The 20,000-nt window shown below is 45.8% G+C and overlaps 1 protein-coding gene across 1 annotated transcript in view; it reads left to right on the top strand.

Moving 5' to 3' along the window:
• fchsd2 (FCH and double SH3 domains 2) overlaps window positions 1–20,000 on the top strand; it is a 123,413-nt gene that overhangs the window by 24,837 nt on the left and 78,576 nt on the right. The window lies entirely within an intron of this gene.

The following is a 20,000-nucleotide window of genomic DNA, read 5'->3' as shown; positions in this document are numbered from 1 at the left end:
TTGACTTTCTGATAGTGAATCATCGATCATATGTGTCGTGTAGGTAGTAATGTCCCTATCTACCCCCCCCCCCCCCCCCCCAGACTGTGATATTGATCTGGGTTTCAGTTCAATTTAAGCTTTTATTCAACATGGGTATCATACTGGACTGTTTTGTTACTGGTATCAAATTCAAGGTAACAGTACCAAATATTTTCAAATCATACCCAGTTCTACCCTTAGTGTTTGTGAATGTAGATGATCTAACATTTAACATGCAACGTCCCCCTGCAACCCCCCGCCGGCTGAAGTGAATAAGAATGTATTGTTGACCTAGTTGAAATAGGTTTAAAATAAGATATTTTGAAGGGAAGTGCTGTGCACACACCCAGCCAACTTAGGTCAGGGGCTCGTTAAAATTAGACTTGCAGGTTTGTTTTTCCATTTATTCTTCAAAACAAGAATTCACATATGTACCGTACTGTCTGCAGGACATATTTGGTTGCACTTCCACATATTCCCTACTTGGTTATTTACAGATGTTAGTCTCTCTCTCTCTCTCTCTTTCTCTCTCTCTCCCTCTCTCTCCCTCTGCCTGTCTGTCTCTCTCTCTCTCTCTCTCTCTCCCTCTGCCTCTCGTCCTTTTCTTCAGATTTATAAAATGCTGCCTACACCTTTAGTACTCATGTATCTTGTTGTAAATTAGAAGCAGTGGTGGATTTTTGCATGCGAATGCCAACCAACACTTACCTGTACTGTACTGTACTGTACTGTACTGTACTGTACTGTACTGTACTGTTTCTCTGTTTAATCAGATTAATTTCCCCCCCTTTTGTATAACTTGATTCTGCATTTGTAGCATCTAGCAAGCAACCCTACATGAATTGATGAGTTGTACCTGGAACAGGCAGGATTCCAAACCCAGCTCTCCCAAACCAACAGACAGTCTGGTCTGGCAGTTGGCTCACAAAGCTTAAACACACACTGGTTCTTACAAGCCTTCATATGGAGGGCTTCGAGCCAGGATGACCTGAGTATAGCCTTTGAGTGCCCAAAACACTAAGGTATTAGTTACCAGCTGTGCAGAATGTGTTGGACTTGTATCTGTAGCTGGCTTATAGACCTACTGAAGATTGATGCTTTTTTCTTTAAAGACCACATGAACCCAAGTGGCGTGAGGGTCGCTCACGTTTCAGACTGAAAACACATTTATTGCCTGAGATGAAAGAGGGTTGAGAGGCGGGCCATAGCGTGTCGGTGATTTCATTTGACAGCTCTGGGCACTGGAGTTGGCGTTGGCCAATCCTGGCGTGTTCCGCCCCCAAATTGAGTGTGTTCTGGTGCTATGCGAGTGGGCCCCGGCAGAACCAGGCAGCCGGCTGCTTCCGTGTGGACCGGTGCCGACATGCCGAGGCATGAGTGCTGCCTGCCGGCTTGGAGCGTCGACTATCCACGGTAAAGAGCTGCAGTAAATACAATATTCATGGAATGCGAGTTCAACAAACCAGTTACATGTCCTTTACATTCTACATCAAATGAAGACATTATCGTTTGCTTTATTTTGTATGTTACATACTTATTGGCCAAGTTATTAGTTTATGGGCTAGAAACATCCAGGTTACAGGCAGTAGGCGGCCATCTTGCCTGCAGAATTTTCTCCTCGAAATGAAGATTGATTGACAGCTGCCATGTCATGATATCATTGGTTGAAATGGGTTAGAAATTTGATAGTTCTTTGAGTCGTTAGATTAATCGAAAACAGTTGTTTAGGACAGCCCTATCTTATAGCCAATTTTTTTTAATTTCACCTTTTAAACATTAAAACAACTTGTAGCCTACACGAATAAACAAATGAAACAGTGTAAAATAAGACATTGCTGCTGCTTTGAAATGACATCTCCAATGCCTAGGGCTAGGCTACACAGTTCTTTAGCCTGTTTCTCAAAAACGAATAGGCCTAAATAAATCTAAACAAGAATCAATTAACAAACGAAATTAAGATTGGAATTTAGGTGGGGGGGGGACGACTGCTCAACTTGAGGAATCTCCGTCGACTCACAGGTCTGTCAACTGATGATTTGACTAGCCGACTTTGTCTACTCTGCTTCAAAATGCTACTCTGCATCACTGTGTTAAAGAAATGCACACTTTCCTACATGGAGAGCCATGTGTCACATCATGTGCACAAGATAGTCTAGATAGCCACCCCCTCCTCCCTCCAAGTTAGCCGGTCTGCAACAAAACTCAGCAAACCTCCATGTCCAGAGTCTCCTCTTACTAACTATGAGCTGAGTGCTGCTCTTCTGTCAAGCGGAAAGCAAGCAACAGCAGTGTGTCTGCTTTTTATTGTAGTTTGATGCAGCTTAAGCCCCCTTCACATGCACATGCTGCGCACACACACACACACACACACACATGCACACACACGCACGCTCACACACTCACACGCACACACACACACACACACACACACACATACATGCACACACACGCACGCTCACACACATAGAAATAAACTATACTCTCTTGCAAAATCCTCCCCTAGCTTACTGTAATGAAACATATTCTAATACATAACCCATCCAGCCTCCATCCTTAACTATACATATAAATACACACACATCATGCACACACTTGTGCACATACACACACACACACACACACACACACACACACATGCGTGGGCGCGCGCACGCACACACACACACACACACACACACACACACACACACACACACACAAACTGTGCAGCTGTTCACACAAGTAAACCTTGTTTTCTGACCCAAATGTCCTCACTGTGTATACACACACTTTCTCACACTGTCTGTCTCTGTCTGTCTCTGTCACACACACACACACACACACACACACACACACACACACACACGCACACACACACACACACACACACACACACACACACACACACACACACGGAGATGGACACACACATACACAGACACAATAATGTGGAGAGAGGAAGAGAATGAGAGAGAGAGGGAAACTGCAGGGGCAGGCCTACCTGGGCTGTGGCTAGATCAACCCGATCTCCAAAAAAAATTCGGCTAAGAAATTGTAAAATGGTAACGTATGTGTCTACAGCGGTGGGCGTGGTTTGGGCGTGGTTTACGGAGATTTTCTGTTTCTAACCCCTCCCCCTACTCTAATCCTAACCCTAAAATCTCAGAACGTTACTATTTTACAAATTTCGAGCCGAAATTGTAAAATAGCAACGTTGGTCCAAAACGTTGGTATTATACAATTTTCTGTGAGACTGTGTTGGGCTAGATGAGGTACAGCCACAGACAGCAAAGATACAACAGGGTGAGATAAAGGACACATCCCCCCAATATTCAAGTATAATACAGTGTGTGTGTGTGTGTGTGTCATTTTTCATATCAGCCAAAAAGTAAAATGTAATGCAAAAGCATATTTTTTCAAAGTCAGTGCTGTAGTATAGCCCACTGGAGGCCATTGACGTGTGACGTGATTCATGGTGACACTACGATGTATGAGAGTGAAGTTATGGAATAATTGTCCCAATAAAGATTCACCGAAGGGATTTTTGCAAACGTAATGCTGTAGTATATATAACCAGCAGGAGGCCATTGATGTGTGAGGTGATTTTGGTGAAGCTACACTGTACGACATTGAAGTTCTAGAATATTTGTGTAGTCTGTGTTGCACTTTGTAGACGGTCCCTAAGCAGTCGCCTCACAGCTGGCAATGTTATTTGTCCAGCTCTGAGGATCGCTTGGCTTATGAACTATTATTGATCCAGGAAGTGTGAATCTGTCAATGTACTTCCAAGGAACGCAGAGGAGACAGTCAGGCAGTATATCACCGTGAGTTGCATAAACCTCTCAATCGTGTGATCTATTTCAATGATGACAAACATGGCCAGTTGTTAGTTACAGCAGTGAAAATGCCTGAAGTCACAGCCTACAAGCTTGAATCAGTCACTTTCTTCTTCCCCTCCCTTTCTAAAGTGAGGCAGTTCAGAATTAGTCACAACAGCCATCTGTCTGTAGGCTATCTTTTCACTGCAACCCTGCATCCATGTAGGTAACGTCCATTGTTACTTCAAAAAGGAACAGCGTAAACTGTAGGATACCACTGATGGTTCACGTGCACGCCGAACCGTGGAGCCTGGTAGGGATGGATCACATCAGCATGCGATTGCAGCCTGTGTGTGTGTGTGTGTGTGTGTGTGTGTGTGTGTGTGAGAGGGAGAGAGAGAGAGCATGTGTCTTTGTTTGTATGCGAGTTCAAATGGTGAAGTGTGCATTTCCTGTGGTCATGTGTGAAACCCCTTTGATATGAGATACTCAATATCTCCCCCTCCCTCGTGTGTGTGTGTGTGTCTCTCTCTCTCTCTCTCTCTCACACACACACACACACACACACACACACACACACATACACACACACACACACACTATTGTCTTCCAGCACTGTCTTCTTCATCTTAGAAATAGAGGTTGCTTAGCAACAACCCCCTACTCAATAGGACAATGGATTTCCTCCTAATTGAAGGTGTGTGTGTGTGTGTGTGTGTGTGTGTGTGCGTGCGTGCGTGCGTGCATGCGTGCGTGCGTGCGTGCGTGCGCGCACACGAGTGTGTGTAGGAATGTCTGAATACCAATTTGTTTTTGTAGATGGACGATGAATGGGCAAAGATCAATGAGTGAAGATGAGTGATGAGCAAAATGTTTCTTCTCTCATTTCTTTTTCTTTTCCTCACAATAGAATTGATCAGAAATAGAGAGAGAGGGAGGGGAGAGAACAGGAGGAGAATGTGATGTTGATTGACATGTTCATTCCTGGAGGTAATGAGTGCTGCTGCTGCTGCTTCTCTCTCTCTCTCTCTCTCTCTCTCTCTCTCTCTCTCTCTCTCTCTCTCTCTCTCTCTCTCTCTCTCTCTCTCTCTCTCTCTCTCTCTCTCTCTCTCTCTCTCTCTCTCTCTCTGTCTCTCTCGCTCTCTCTGCCCTTGCCTCTCTCTTTCTCTCCGCTCAGGTAGTCAACCACTCGTGGTTGCTCAGGGAACCTCCCCCTCTGCGTACTCATTGGCCCCCTCCCAGCCACTCAGACAGAAGTCCAGCCAATCAGCTGGCCCAACAGACGTCTGGGTTAGCATGACATCACTTTACAATGCGCTCATCTGGCACCACACCGAGTACTGAGAGAGAGAGAGAGAGATGGAGATGGAGGGAAGGGGGGGACGTAGAAAAAGTGTACAAACTGCAATGGATAGAGAGAGAGAGAGAGAGAGACAAAGAGACAGAGAGAGAGAGAGACAAAGAGACATAGTCAGAGAGAGAGAGACAAAGAGACAGAGTCAGAGAGACATAGAGAGGGAGAAAGAGAGAGAAGTTGCATTATCCATTTGTGTGGCTTTTTTCACCCTCGACCGCCCCACTCTCACAAAATGATACGCTTGTGGGAGGGCTCAATATTTAATCCAAAAAGGTTCATGACTCAATATTTGTTCCTTGCTGCACCTGATTGGATGAACAATGCGTTCCCCATTGTGGGCTGTCCTCCACGGTTTGAAGCGTAGAAAAAACATGGCGCAAAATTCTAAAATGTCTCTTCCTATTTGAAAAGCACTGTGTGAAATGTGTTTGTGATCACATTTGATGTGTAAAGTAGGCCATGCTGTGTCTCCCTCTGCCTTAGTTTTGGGTTTACAACCGTTCGTTTAAAAGATCAGATAAGGGGGCATCTGCGTAGTGTAGCGGTGAATTCCCTGCCCAGTGCCTACCAACACGAGGGTCGCAGGTTCACGCCCCCGTCTTACCCAGGGCTTGGTCGGGCGTCCATACAGGCACAAATGGCTGTGTCTGCAGGTGGGAAGCCGGAATGAGGGTATGTGTCCTGGTCGCTGTACCAGCGCCTCCTCTGGTCAGTCAGGGCACATGTTCGGTGCGGAAGGGAACTAGAACACAGAGAACACTGGTCTCGCTGGCCAGCCTCCTCTCCCTTCCATCCGAGGAGGCTGGCGCCGTAGGTCTTCATAACTGGGATAAACCCTCCCCTGCTCTACTCTGCTCTCCAATTGGAGCGACTGTTTCGGTGGCAGCCGGATGTCCGCTCCCGGCTTATTACAAGCTCTGTCATTGGCTCCGACCATGTCAATCAGAGCGGCTTCCGCTCCCTCCTCCCTGTGTGTCGCTGTAAAGAGTGCCCTGCCACCGCAGTGAAAACAACAACGCTAACTAGCTAGCAAGCTAACGGCAGAAACCTACACGCTAGCTCGTTGCTACACGCTGAAAACGGCAAGTTGGATTGTTTGAAACTATTTTCCAAGGGCACTGCCTCTAAGCACCACCTATCGCAATCCCACTATGGAGACCTGCGGCGCCAGACTCCTCGGACAGAAGGGAGAGGAGGCTACAGGCTGCCGTTTTCAGCGAGACTAGTACAGAATATAAACCCAGTCAAGTGATTAATTAATATGCACAGCGTTAGTAGCGGGAACTTAATGCAGATTATGTGTTTTTTGCAAATCATTATCATGTTTGTTGAATGCCAATGTGATGCATTGTGCCATAAGGCTGTATTGGGCTAGTTCAATGCTCCTATATTGTCTATCATTGTCTTCCATGGTGAAGGCGGGCTGTGTCGTCACCTGAATTGCGTTTTGCTACTTTCCACGGTGTCACGGCGGCGTTATCAAAGAATTCCACTCTGGGGCCTGTTTTCACTTTTTTGCGTTTTCAGGCCCCAAGAACGCTGTTCCCGTGTAAAATGAAGAAGAAGTTAGCTGTTTGATGCGGGGAGCGTTGTCGTGTAAATATGGCCTCTGTGTGCCTGTTATCCTGTACTCTATTGTCTCCAAATAAATTATCAGTTCTTAGTAAAAGGTCTGACTGTGGGACTCAGTTAGACCTGCACTTATAGTCTACCTAAATAGAACATGTTGAATCTCTCCTCTCTCTCCTCCACTCCACTCTCCTCTCCTCTCCTCTCCTCTCCTCTCCTCTCCTCTCCTCTCCTCTCCTCTCCTCTCCTCTCCTCTCCTCTCCTCTCCTCTCCTCTCCTCTCTCTCCTCTCCTCCCTCTCCTCTCCTCCCTCTCCTCTCTCTCCTCTCCTCTCCTCTCTCTCCTCTCTCTCCTCTCCTCTCTCTCCTCTCCTCTCCTCTCCTCTAGAACACGATTGGTTGTCAGCTGTTTTCTGCACTGCAGTTTGCTTCTGTCCCTTCATCCTCTCCTTCCTCCCACTCCGCCTCTACCTGCACTCACACATAGCTTACAGCTCATGCACACATGCATTTATAGCCTACTTTGCAAACACATATTACTCACATGCCGATGGAAGGACAGGGGACGGTTTTTAGTCCACAAAACATTCAGAGAGTTTCACAGCAATCTTGAGTGAATGGTGACCAACTTAAAAAAAGCTGAACTCTTCACTGTAGCCATGTGGGCTAAGAGGAGGTGCAGGTGCTGCAACACACAGTGCGCCTCCTGGTGGTAAACTGGTCAAGCTGTCAAGTGCAAGAAGTGACACAAGTTTCAACACTAATTGCCACAAAGGCAAAAGAGGGGGATGAGTTTAAATGATCATTTGACCTCTAATATAACTGGCAATGCAGGTACATGTGTTGTATTAGTCACTTTGATATTAGGGCACAAAGCATCTTCTGCCCCCCATCTCTCTCTCTCCCTCTCTCTCTGTCTCTCTCTCTCACACACACACGCACACGCACACGCACACACACACGCACACACACACGCACGCACACACACACACGCACACACACACACACACACACACACACACACACACGACTGTAGTGCTAATGTTTGCCTAGCATCATGTTTGAGTGAGATTGATCTTGACAAGGTCAATAAATGGGTAAGTGTCGTGAGAGAGTCAGAGATAGTGATGAGGAAAGCAACATTTTCTGTTTGTCTCTTTCTCTTTCTCATGCACACACATAGACCAGAACTGCACATCCAAAGCGTCAAGGCCGCGCCCCTTTTTGGGGGATAGAAAGAATGAATAGCGTTGTTGTGATGGTATTTTTGCCGTGTTTTTAGCTAGCATAGACAAAATACCAATTCATTAATTTCGGGTTCAAGTGTTTTTTTGGTTTGATAAACATGTCTACTAATTATTTTGCGACCTTGCCCGAACCTGAACGGTCGAGATATATGAATAAATTAAGGTTGACTGGACTGTCGTCATGTCCGTTCAGCCTGAGTCAAAGAGGATTTCCGCATTCCCCCAAAAAGGGGCGCGGTGCAGTGCGATGACGCGTTGCAGTTCTGGTCTATGCACACGCGCACACACACACACACACACACACACACACACACACACACACACACACACACACACACAGATATTACACATGATACCCTTTTACGACATGTCTTTGGTGTCTGTCATAATCTCTCCCTTTTGAAAGAAAAGCAACTTGGTTCTGTCAGTCTCACTCTTTCTTTCCATCCTCCTCACTCTGTCATGTCTCACTCTTTCTTTCCCATCCCCCCTCCTCACTAGGGGTGTCAAAAATAATCGATTATAAGATGCATCGCGATGCGGACGTGCACGATTCTGCATCGATTCACAAATGTCAAAAATCGATTATTAAAAAAAAAAAGTTTTTTAATAATAAAATAAAATATAATGGAAGTACATGCAGTTGTTTATTTTAATTATGGATCATAATACAATGCAATTCCAAATGCACTTTTATTTTAAAAGTAGCCACACAGTGAGAAAAAAGAAAGTGAGAAAAAATAAATCATGTATTGCGGAAAAAAGTGATGCATCAATTTTAAGATGCATCGAGATGCATCGATAATCGTAATCGAATCGAATCGTAGCCCTCTGAATCGTAATCGAATCGAATCGTGAGGCCAGTGAAGATTCACAGCCCTACTCCTCCCTCTGTCATCTCTCACTCTTTCTTTCCATCCATCTGCCTCACTCTGTCTGTTTGGTTTGGTTTATTTCGGATCAAAAATACATAAAAGCATTACAAATTTACATTAATACAGTGGTAAAAAAGAAAAGAAATCATCCTCACTCTGTCACCTCTCACTCTTTCTTTTCATCCCTCCTCCTCACTCTGTCACCTCTCACTCTTTCTTTTCATCCCTCCTCCTCACTCTGTCACCTCTCACTCTTTCTTTTCATCCCTCCTCCTCACTCTGTCATCTCTCACTCTTTCTTTTCATCCCTCCTCCTCACTCTGTCACCTCTCACTCTTTCTTTTCATCCCTCCTCCTCACTCTGTCACCTCTCACTCTTTCTTTTCATCCCTCCTCCTCACTCTGTCATCTCTCACTCTTTCTTTTCATCCCTCCTCCTCACTCTGTCACCTCTCACTCTTTCTTTTCATCCCTCCTCCTCACTCTGTCACCTCTCACTCTTTCTTTTCATCCCTCCTCCTCACTCTGTCACCTCTCACTCTTTCTTTTCATCCCTCCTCCTCACTCTGTCATCTCTCACTCTTTCTTTTCATCCCTCCTCCTCACTCTGTCACCTCTCACTCTTTCTTTTCATCCCTCCTCCTCACTCTGTCACCTCTCACTCTTTCTTTTCATCCCTCCTCCTCACTCTGTCATCTCTCACTCTTTCTTTTCATCCCTCCTCCTCACTCTGTCACCTCTCACTCTTTCTTTCCATCCCTCCTCCTCACTCTGTCACCTCTCACTCTTTCTTTCCATCCCTCCTCCTCACTCTGTCATTCCACTCATCCCCTGTCTTTACCCTAGCTTACTCTGACAATTGTGGAGGTCAAGTCAGTACATGTAGACATCCTAACCCCCAACGCACGCACGCACACAAACACACACGCACACACACACACACAAACACACACACACACACACACACACACAAATGCGCGCGCGCACACACACACACACACACACACACACACACATTTGTGCTGTGGGAAAGAGAAGTGCAGACAGGAAGACGCAGGAGAGGAAATCAGCTATATTGATTTAGGAGGAAGTTGAGAAAGTTGGTGAGGTTGAAGGCACAGATACACAAAGCCAGGCAGAGATGAGAGAAAGGAAGACAGAGACAGAGACAGAGACTGACTGAAGTGGACATTGGTGTTCATCAGGATCAGCTTCACAAACGAGGACCACTTGTATGACTTTTGAAGCGTACAATGTTTCAAAAGTCATAAAAGTGGTCCTCGTTTGTGAAGATGATCCTGATGAACACACATTACCAGTGTTCACCACAGACCTTATTTCATGCATTTAACCCAAATCCCCATTGTAAAATCCCATAGGCTTTTCCCCTTCTGAACCAGCATGGCAGCCATTTCTGGCCAATCAGTAGCAACCGTGTCACCTTATTGTGACCTGTAAGTGACACGTCCCCAAGTCTCCTCCAAACACCATCAGTGATGTGTGAGGATAGAGGCAGATACACACTAATGAACAGACGGAGGCCGATCGATCCCACGCTGACACAAATGATTACAGGCTATTGCCCACTTGGATTCTCTCTGATTCTCTCTGATTCTGGGACACCACATCTTTCTCTCCCTCTGTCTATTATCCTATCTAGTCTTTATCAAGCCTCCCTCTTACACACACACACACACACACACATGCACATGCACACATCCAAAGAACTCTGGTCTACTCAGGATATCCTGCTGTCTGAGTACCCTGTGTGCCACTCTCGCAAAAAACAGGATATGTGTGTGTGTGTGTGTGTATGTGTATGAATGTGTGGATGAATGTGTGTGTGTGTGTGTGTGTGTGTGTGTGTGTATGTACATGTTGTACCATGCGTGTTGTACTCTGTGTGTGTGTGTGTGTGTGTGTGTGTGTGTGTGTGTGTGCATGTTGTACCGTGCGTGTTGTACTCTGTGTGTGTGTGTGTGTGTGTGTGTGTGTGCATGTTGTACAGTGCGTGTTGTACTCTGTGTGTGTGTGTGTGTGTGTGTGCATGTTGTACCGTGCGTGTTGTACTCTGTGTGTATGTGTGTGTGCATGTTGTACAGTGCGTGTTGTACTCTGTGTGTGTGTGTGTGTGTGTGTGTGTGCATGTTGTACCGTGCGTGTTGTACTCTGTGTGTGTGTGTGTGTGCATGTTGTACCGTGCGTGTTGTATTGTACTCTGTGTGTGTGTGTGTGTGCATGTTGTACCGTGTGTGTTGTACTCTGTGTGTGTGTGTGTGTGTGTGTGTGTGTGTGTGTGTGTGTGTGCATGTTGTACCGTGCGTGTAGTACTCTGTGTGTGTGTGTGTGTGTGTGTGTGTGTGTGTGTGTGCATGTTGTACCGTGCGTGTTGTACTCTGTGTGTGTGTGTGTGTGCATGTTGTACCGTGCGTGTTGTATTGTACTCTGTGTGTGTGTGTGTGTGCATGTTGTACCGTGTGTGTTGTACTCTGTGTGTGTGTGTGTGTGTGTGTGTGTGTGTGTGTGTGTGCATGTTGTACCGTGCGTGTAGTACTCTGTGTGTGTGTGTGTGTGTGTGTGTGTGTGTGTGTGTGTGTGCGCGCGCGTACATGTTGTACCTGTGCGTGTTGTACTCTGTGTGTGTGTGTGTGTGTGTGTGTGTGTGTGTGTGTGTGTGTGTGTGTGTATTGTAATAAGTCCCAGCTCACCTAGACCACACAGGAACAGGAAGGACAGAGGGGTTGCCATAGCAGCACACGGTTCAGGTGCTTGTCAGGTGATGAGGTCATAGAAAAGAGCACATGGAGTTTGGACGAGATGTCCAGCAGGACATAGAAGGAGGAGTGGAAGGAAGGAGAGAGAGAGAGAGAGAGAGAGAGAGAGAGAGAGAGAGAGAGAGAGAGATAGAGAGAGAGAGAGAGAGAGAGAGATAGAGAGAGAGAGAGAGAGAGAGAGAGAGAGAGATAATGGCATTCATTTAGAAGTGCTGCTAGGCATCAGCAGCATGTCAGGGAAGTTGTCAGTCATGGGTGTCTCAGTGCGCCTGTCTGTCATGGCCTCTAGCTCAGCTGGAGTCATTCTTCTCACTTAAGGGCCTAGGCAGAGCCTGGCCTGTGAGGCTCCACCCAGTGTGTTCTCCTCATCTATAGGTAGAGCCGGGTTTGAGCCTGGGGGGTTCTGGAAGCTCTTATATAGCACTTCTCTAGGGGCTGAACAGAAAACGATGTGGAGAGACTGCATCAGTGCATCATTCACACTAACAAATATGTTGACAAGTGGAATATAGTGTATCAGCGGTGCCACTAATGTTGTTGCATGCCTAGAAGCTGCCCACTGTGATCTAGTCAGCTGTAGGGCTGCTGACGCAAATGCTTCCAACCTTCAATCCATGCCATTGGTCATCGATTTCCCAATCAGTATTTGAATGCTTCGTTTTTCTTCTTCAATTTATTTTTAAATAGTGATCCAACATTATTCATTATGCATCAACATGAATTATTATTACTTATTCTCTTAGACAAGGACATTTAACATTAGTGATCATTTTGCCTCACAGCTCTCATCGAATGTCACTTAAGTTGCCAGCACTGAAACTGCGACAGTTTGGAAGTCTGGAAGTACAGACTGTCTCTGGAGCATTGTAACGGGCTAAAGTACAGACTGACTCTGGAGCATTGTAACGGGCTAAAGTACAGACTGACTCTGGAAGTACAGACTGTTTCTGGAGCATTGGAGGATTGTGGAAGAGATAGACTGGCTTGAGAGAGTATACCCACACTGACAACACCTCTGGCAGGCCTCAGCTGCAGTGTGGAGAACACAGACTGCCCTCACACCTGTCTGATGCATTGAGAGCTGCAGTGTGGAGAACACAGACTGCTCTCTCACCTGTGCTGTCTGATGCATTGAGAGCTGCAGTGTGGAGAACACAGACTGCTCTCTCACCTGTGCTGTCTGATGCATTGAGAGCTGCAGTGTGGAGAACACAGACTGCTCTCTCACCTGTGCTGTCTGATGCATTGAGAGCTGCAGTGTGGAGAACACAGACTGCTCTCTCACCTGTGCTGTCTGATGCATTGAGAGCTGCAGTGTGGAGAACACAGACTGCTCTCTCTCACCTGTGCTGTCTGATGCATTGAGAGCTGCAGTGTGGAGAACACAGACTGCTCTCTCACCTGTGCTGTCTGATGCATTGAGAGCTGCAGTGTGGAGAACACAGACTGCTCCTCTCACCTGTGCTGTCTGATGCATTGAGAGCAGCAGTGTGGAGAACACAGACTGCTCTCTCACACCTGTGCTGTCTGATGCATTGAGAGCTGCTGCAGCATGTGGGAGGGACTATGGCTGCACCTCAGGTATCTAATTAGGAAATGGAGACGGACATGATTTGCATAAGTGGTCTTCATAAAGCAGGTGCTAAACTGCAGAACGCTGTGCCCGTTAAGCCACAGCACACAGTAGTAATGAGGGCGCCTATTAGTACATTGGGCCCTCAGTGAGCTTTAAACAGTGAACACTGGTGTCATTTTCCTCATTACCGCCCATGAAAAGTCTAAACACACCAATGTGTTTGCACAGTCCCAGGCCTGGAATTAACAGATTTTTAGGGCCTTTGTTAAATACAAACTTATTGGGGCATCATCATCACGGCCAAAATGTAGGGCAGCACCAAGGCCAAAACCAATGCTTATTAAAATCCCTTTTGCTGTCATTTTTCCTCAACAAAAGAAATATCCTAATCCTAAATGAAGTGCTGCAGTGTGATTCAGCACATATGTAAGCCCTTGTTCACACAGGACGCTGAATGTGAGTGTGGCATCCACCACACTCCAGGGCATCCACCACACTCCAGGGTATCCACCACACTCCAGGGTATCCACCACACTCCAGGGTATCCACCACACTCCAGGGCATCACAGCACACTGGCCTTTTGGCCTTGGTGTGATTCCTGCCCTGCAGTCAGAAGCCGTTACAGGCTGCCCCACCTTCCGATAAGTCCGACACTTCCATTGAAAACAGACATAGTGCTGCCTTGACTAACATAATACATCATGTTGAACAACATATAGCAGTTATTCCTGTGAGCTTTCACTATCATCACACAGCCAATGATGCATTGCATGGGAACTGTTTTCACTCTTTCTACTACTGCACACTGCAGAGGCAGAGTGAAACTTAAGGCAGAGTGAGAGGCAAATAAATCTCTTCACAGTCACTTCTGCCAGGAAGGACGCACTTTTGATATGATTGCAACTGTAATGATTCTGGCATTATATTCATGTTGGGGGCGAAAAATGAGGTCTTATTTAGAATGATGGATTGCTGAGTTTAGACAATGCAGCAGAATGGCTGCAAGGTGTTTATAATGTATTCCGGGAGGCAAGGCTAACCTATAGTAGAACAGGCAGCAGTAGCTTCTGACTGTACAAATACATCATCGTGGGTTTAGACTTTTAATGGCCCTTAATGGTGATAGGAAAATAAAAAAATGACAGTTATCCTTTAATTCTGATATAGGAGTGGGCTGTGGATGTTGGGTGAAGCGCATTGTATTCCAGGACCCAGTCACTGAGCTCCGACTACACAGGTCCACTTCTACACAGTTCCACTTCTACACAGGTCCACTTCTACACAGGTCCACTTCTACACAGTTCCACTTCTACACAGGTCCACTTCTACACAGGTCCACTTCTACACAGTTCCACTTCTACACAGGTCCACTTCTATACAGGTCCACTTCTACACAGGTCCACTTCTACACAGTTCCACTTCTACACAGGTCCACTTCTACACAGGTCCACTTCTACACAGGTCCACTTCTACACAGGTCCACTTCTACACAGGTCTACTTCTACACAGTTCTACTTCTACACAGGTCTACTTCTACACAGTTCTACTTCTACACAGGTCTACTTCTACTAGGGATGGGCATTTCTAGCAAAAACACTATTCGAAATTCGCTGGCCAAATTCGAATTTAATTCGAATTTCGAAAAAAAAAAAAAAAATGTAAAAAAAGATTTTTTTTTTTTTTTTTTTTTTTTTTACATTTTTAATTTTTTTTACATTGACATTTTCGAAAATAAAAAACAGTTTTGACAATCATGAGTGGTTGTGGTTCATTAAATATTTAGTAGGCTCAGGTCTGAGTGCCAAAGGGGTGCCAAAGTCACCCCCTCTCCCTCTTCATGGGATTTCATCCGCCATTCATTTTTCCATAAACCTTGCTTAAAATGCTTATAGCGATTTGACTATACTTAGAATCAGGGGAGACAATGCAACATTTCACTCAAAAAAAAAAATTTTTTTTTTTTTTTTTTTTCGAATTTCGAATTTCAATAATAAAAGTCGACCTTGATAATAACAACGATTATTCGAAAATTCGAAATTCGATGCCCATCCCTAACTTCTACACAGGTCCACTTCTACACAGTTCCACTTCTACACAGTTCTACTTCTACACAGGTCTACTTCTACACAGTTCTACTTCTACACAGGTCTACTTCTACACAGGTCTACTTCTACACAGTTCTACTTCTACACAGGTCTACTTCTACACAGGTCCACTTCTACACAGTTCCACTTCTACACAGGTCCACTTCTACACAGGTCCACTTCTACACAGTTCCACTTCTACACAGGTCCACTTCTACACAGGTCCACTTCTACACAGGTCTACTTCTACACAGGTCCACTTCTACACAGGTCCACTTCTACACAGGTCCACTTCTACACAGGTCCACTTCTACACAGGTCCACTTCTACACAGTTCTACTTCTACACAGGTCCACTTCTACACAGGTCTACTTCTACACAGGTCCACTTCTACACAGGTCCACTTCTACACAGGTCCACTTCTACACAGTTCTACTTCTACACAGGTCCACTTCTACACAGGTCCACTTCTATACAGGTCCACTTCTACACAGGTCCACTTCTACACAGTTCTACTTCTACACAGGTCCACTTCTACACAGGTCTACTTCTACACAGGTCCACTTTTACACAGGTCTACTTCTACACACGTCCACTTCTACACAGGTCTACTTCTACACAGGTCCACTTCTACACACGTCCACTTCTACACAGGTCTACTTCTACACAGTTCTACTTCTACACAGGTCTACTTCTACACAGGTCCACTTCTACACAGGTCTACTTCTACACACGTCCACTTCTACACACGTCCACTTCTACGCAGGTCCACTTCTACACAGGTCTACTTCTACACAGGTCTACTTCTACACAGGTCTACTTCTACACAGGTCCACTTTTACACAGGTCTACTTCTACACAGTTCTACTTCTACACAGTTCTACTTCTACACAGGTCCACTTCTACACAGTTCTACTTCTACACAGTTCCACTTCTACACAGGTCCACTTCTACACAGGTCTACTTCTACACAGTTCTACTTCTACACAGGTCCACTTCTACACAGGTCTACTTCTACACAGGTCTACTTCTACACAGGTCCACTTTTACACAGGTCTACTTCTACACAGTTCTACTTCTACACAGTTCTACTTCTACACAGGTCCACTTCTACACAGTTCTACTTCTACACAGTTCCACTTCTACACAGGTCCACTTCTACACAGGTCACTCTGAATTTGAACTTTGGACTTGCGGTATCTCACAGTAAAGGGCTTTAGGGAGGCACCCACAGCGTCCAATAGGGGGCACCACTGAGCACTGATCCCTGGTGTCCAGCTGGACCAAATCCAAAATATGTGGTCTTACTGTACTGCTGAATGTGCTGACCTTAGTGGAAAATAAATCAGATCAGATTTGAGTATTTGTACGCTGACATTGCAGAGCTTCCAGGATTTCCCCTTGCTGCTAGAGAGGCTTAAGGGGTAACATCAGCTGTTATGTGTTTGGCATTTGAAGATTATATAGAATATGTAACCACTTTCAAAGCGGATGCAAGGTCGAAACCTGCTGGAACTGATTCAAACGCGTAATGTTAGGAATATGTTGTTGAACTGACATTGTGATATATACAGTAAGTTCAGCTCAGACAACATGAATGGGCCACTTGACAGTTAAATAATGGGGATGGGAGTTTTCCGGAGGTTTGTAGTGCGGGCGGGGCGGGGGAGTGGGAAAGCAAAGCTGTCAAATCAGTCACTCTGTCAGCCTGTCATTGGCTGTCTCAGCTGTCACTCATTGTCCTCGATTACCCCCCCAACACACGCACACGCACACACACACACACACACACTAGTGATGCGCGGGCCGCAGTTATAACCGCGCTGACCGCGGATATCCCGCCCCGCGGGCGGGCCAGATCATAAAAATAAACATTCTGATTAACACGTTAATTGCCAAGAACGAGTTGAGTCGTCAAACACAATCCAGCTGTTCACTGCCAACGACGAGTAGAGTCGTCAAAAAAATGATTTTTTTTTTTTTGACCGTGGGATGTGCATCTAACCCTTTTACATCTCTTATATAATTATTGGAGCCACCGAACGTTTACAACCCATTCCACCGACCCACTAAGTGGCAACAGTGCTCTCCTGACTAGAGGAAGGAAAGCATTTTTTTTAACTTGTCACGCCATTCTCACCCCAGCCATTCTCATGAAAATGGATGGGGGAAAACGCTTTCTTTTTCGCGCTGATTGCTGGCGATGCGGGATTGCAAATTTACATAATAGATTACAGTTGGAACACACTTTGAAACACGCAGCATAAATATGACCAGAATCGCAAAAGCTTCTCTCAACCAAAACTCCAAGAAGCGAGCGAGTCCATGCCGACTTCCTCAAACAGCGGCCGTGCAGACAGGCACAGGACAGCAGCAAAGCACTGAGACTGTGACGGCCGCTGCAGCCAAGAAGAGGGAGGAGTTGAAGCAACTCTCCCTCTCGCTCTCTCCCTCTCTCTCTCTCTCTCTCTCGCTCTCTCTCCCTCCCTCCCTCTCTCTCTCTCTCTCTCTCTCTCTCCCTCTCCCCCTCTCACTAGGATTAAACCTAGTGCGTCTCCCTCCCGAGAGGGAGGGAGAGAGAGAGAGAGGGAGGGAGAGCGAGAGGGAGGGAGAGAGAGAGAGAGAGAGAGAGGGAGGGAGAGCGAGGGGAAGGGAGAGAGAGAGAGAGAGAGAGAGAGCGAGAGGGGGAGGGAGAGAGAGAGAGAGCCAAAAATGAATGGTTAAAGTGACAGTTCTATCGAATTTCACAAAAAGCCGTTTATCTCTGAATATTTTTTCTGACGCTAAAACCATGCTGTATTCAACTGCTAATGCTTACATAACTACTAACTCTACAAACTAACTCTTTTAGACAGAGAAAGTACACATTCTATTAGTATTTTTGAGATATTGTATGTTCACAAACTCCAAGCAGAAAATAATCCTCGGCTCTTGTAAAATGAGCCACAATCCTCAAAAAACGGCTTGGCAGAAGCTACCTACAGCAAGAAAAAAACGGCTGGCAGTCAATGTGTTAATAGCGGATGGGTTGCGGGCGGTTGAAACGATGTATCATTAATGAGGAAATGTAATATTAATTACGTTCTCTAGTCTATGAACGTATTTTAAGCTACATTTTTCGTCAGGCACATTCTTAGTCGCCTATTGTAGATCCCCCAAAGGACCCACGGCCGTAAACACAACAACAGCCATGTGCTAGGTCGCAAGGCTACACTTTTCGTCCATATATGGTCAATGATGTCAGCCTCAAAAAGGAATCTCCGCTGAAGACGTGTTTGAAGAGAAGACGCGTTTGTATTTTCCCATACAATGAGGCAATCAAGTAAACTAAACTTAAAGCTATAGCGTTAGCTGAGTAAGCTACATGAGGGCAAGTGGTGGACTGGATATAATACAGCATGGAAGTTTATTTGGAGTCTTGGACTGCAGCGATCGCACCAACGGCAGCAGAAACCGTAAGTTCGTTCCATTTATACCGTTTTATAGCGTTTATAGCGTCGGGTGCATGGCGGGCGCGGATCTATAAATAGTATGAAATAATTTGCGTGGATTTATGGCGGGCGGACGGTTCATGCATACACGCGGATTAGGATGGCATAAAAGCTAATCCGCGCATCTCTAACACACACACACACACACACACACAAACACACACACACACACAGGGTGAATGTATATACAGCAGGAAGGCAAGATCCCAGGTACAGCTATTTCATTTTAATTAATCCACTCTCTCTCTCTCTCCCTCTCTCTCTCTCTCTCTCTCTCTCACACACACACACACACACACACACACACACACACACACACACACACACACACACACACACACACACACACACACACACACACACACACACACACACACACTCTTTCATCAGAAGCATCCACACCCACCCCACCCTTCCCTAGAGACTGAGAAAGAGAGGTTGACTTTCTCTAAGCAAACATGTTTTCTCATGCATCGGACACTGCCGTTTTTGTGCCATGTGTTTTCCTTTGTGCGTGTGTGTGTGTGTGTGTGCGTGTGCGTGTGTGTGTGTGATTTGCATGCTCAGTATCCAGTATTCTCTCTCTCTCACTGCCTAACGGGCGACTGAAGCACAACATACACTTACTGTAATTACAAATGGTTTGTCAACACGTCATGTGAGCTACAGTCGAACTTTGCGTCTGTATTGCCTTCATGGCAGCACGTACACAAACGTACCTGTTGACTGACAGTGACAGGCACAATACACACACTGATCATTGTTGATCATTATAGTTAATTAAAACTAATTCTGTCTCAGTACTTAACAGCATTACCTATTTTGTTATGATTTTGACAAAAACAACAGGTTTGAACGCCAGCCTCTGTGAATCTATATCGACTTACTACTAATCTGACCTGGGCAGGAACACTGCATTGGCTGTGTGGGGAGCTATTCTGAGATCAAGCCTACACTCCTCTGGAGGATCTGGCTGGTGTGTGCAAGGGGTCACTGAGGCTGTGTCTCCCCCGGGACAGAAGCTTGTCACTGGGCTGGGGCCAGCTCAATTCACTGCCTTCTCTCCCAAGCAGAGCTGGAGGTCCAGACACAGAGAGAAAGAACCGCAAGATATTTTTGCTGGCCTCATTCAGCATCTGTGAGAGGTAAATAGGGAACGATGGTGAGATGGAAGGTGATTCAGTGAAGGAAATCATTTTGGAGTAAGGGT

The sequence above is a fragment of the Poromitra crassiceps genome, assembly GCF_964638095.1.
Source record: "Poromitra crassiceps genome assembly, chromosome: 5".
Lineage (NCBI taxonomy): Eukaryota > Metazoa > Chordata > Actinopteri > Beryciformes > Melamphaidae > Poromitra > Poromitra crassiceps.
The sequence above is the reverse complement of the archived record's forward strand: the minus strand, read 5'-3'. Positions and strand labels throughout refer to the sequence as shown.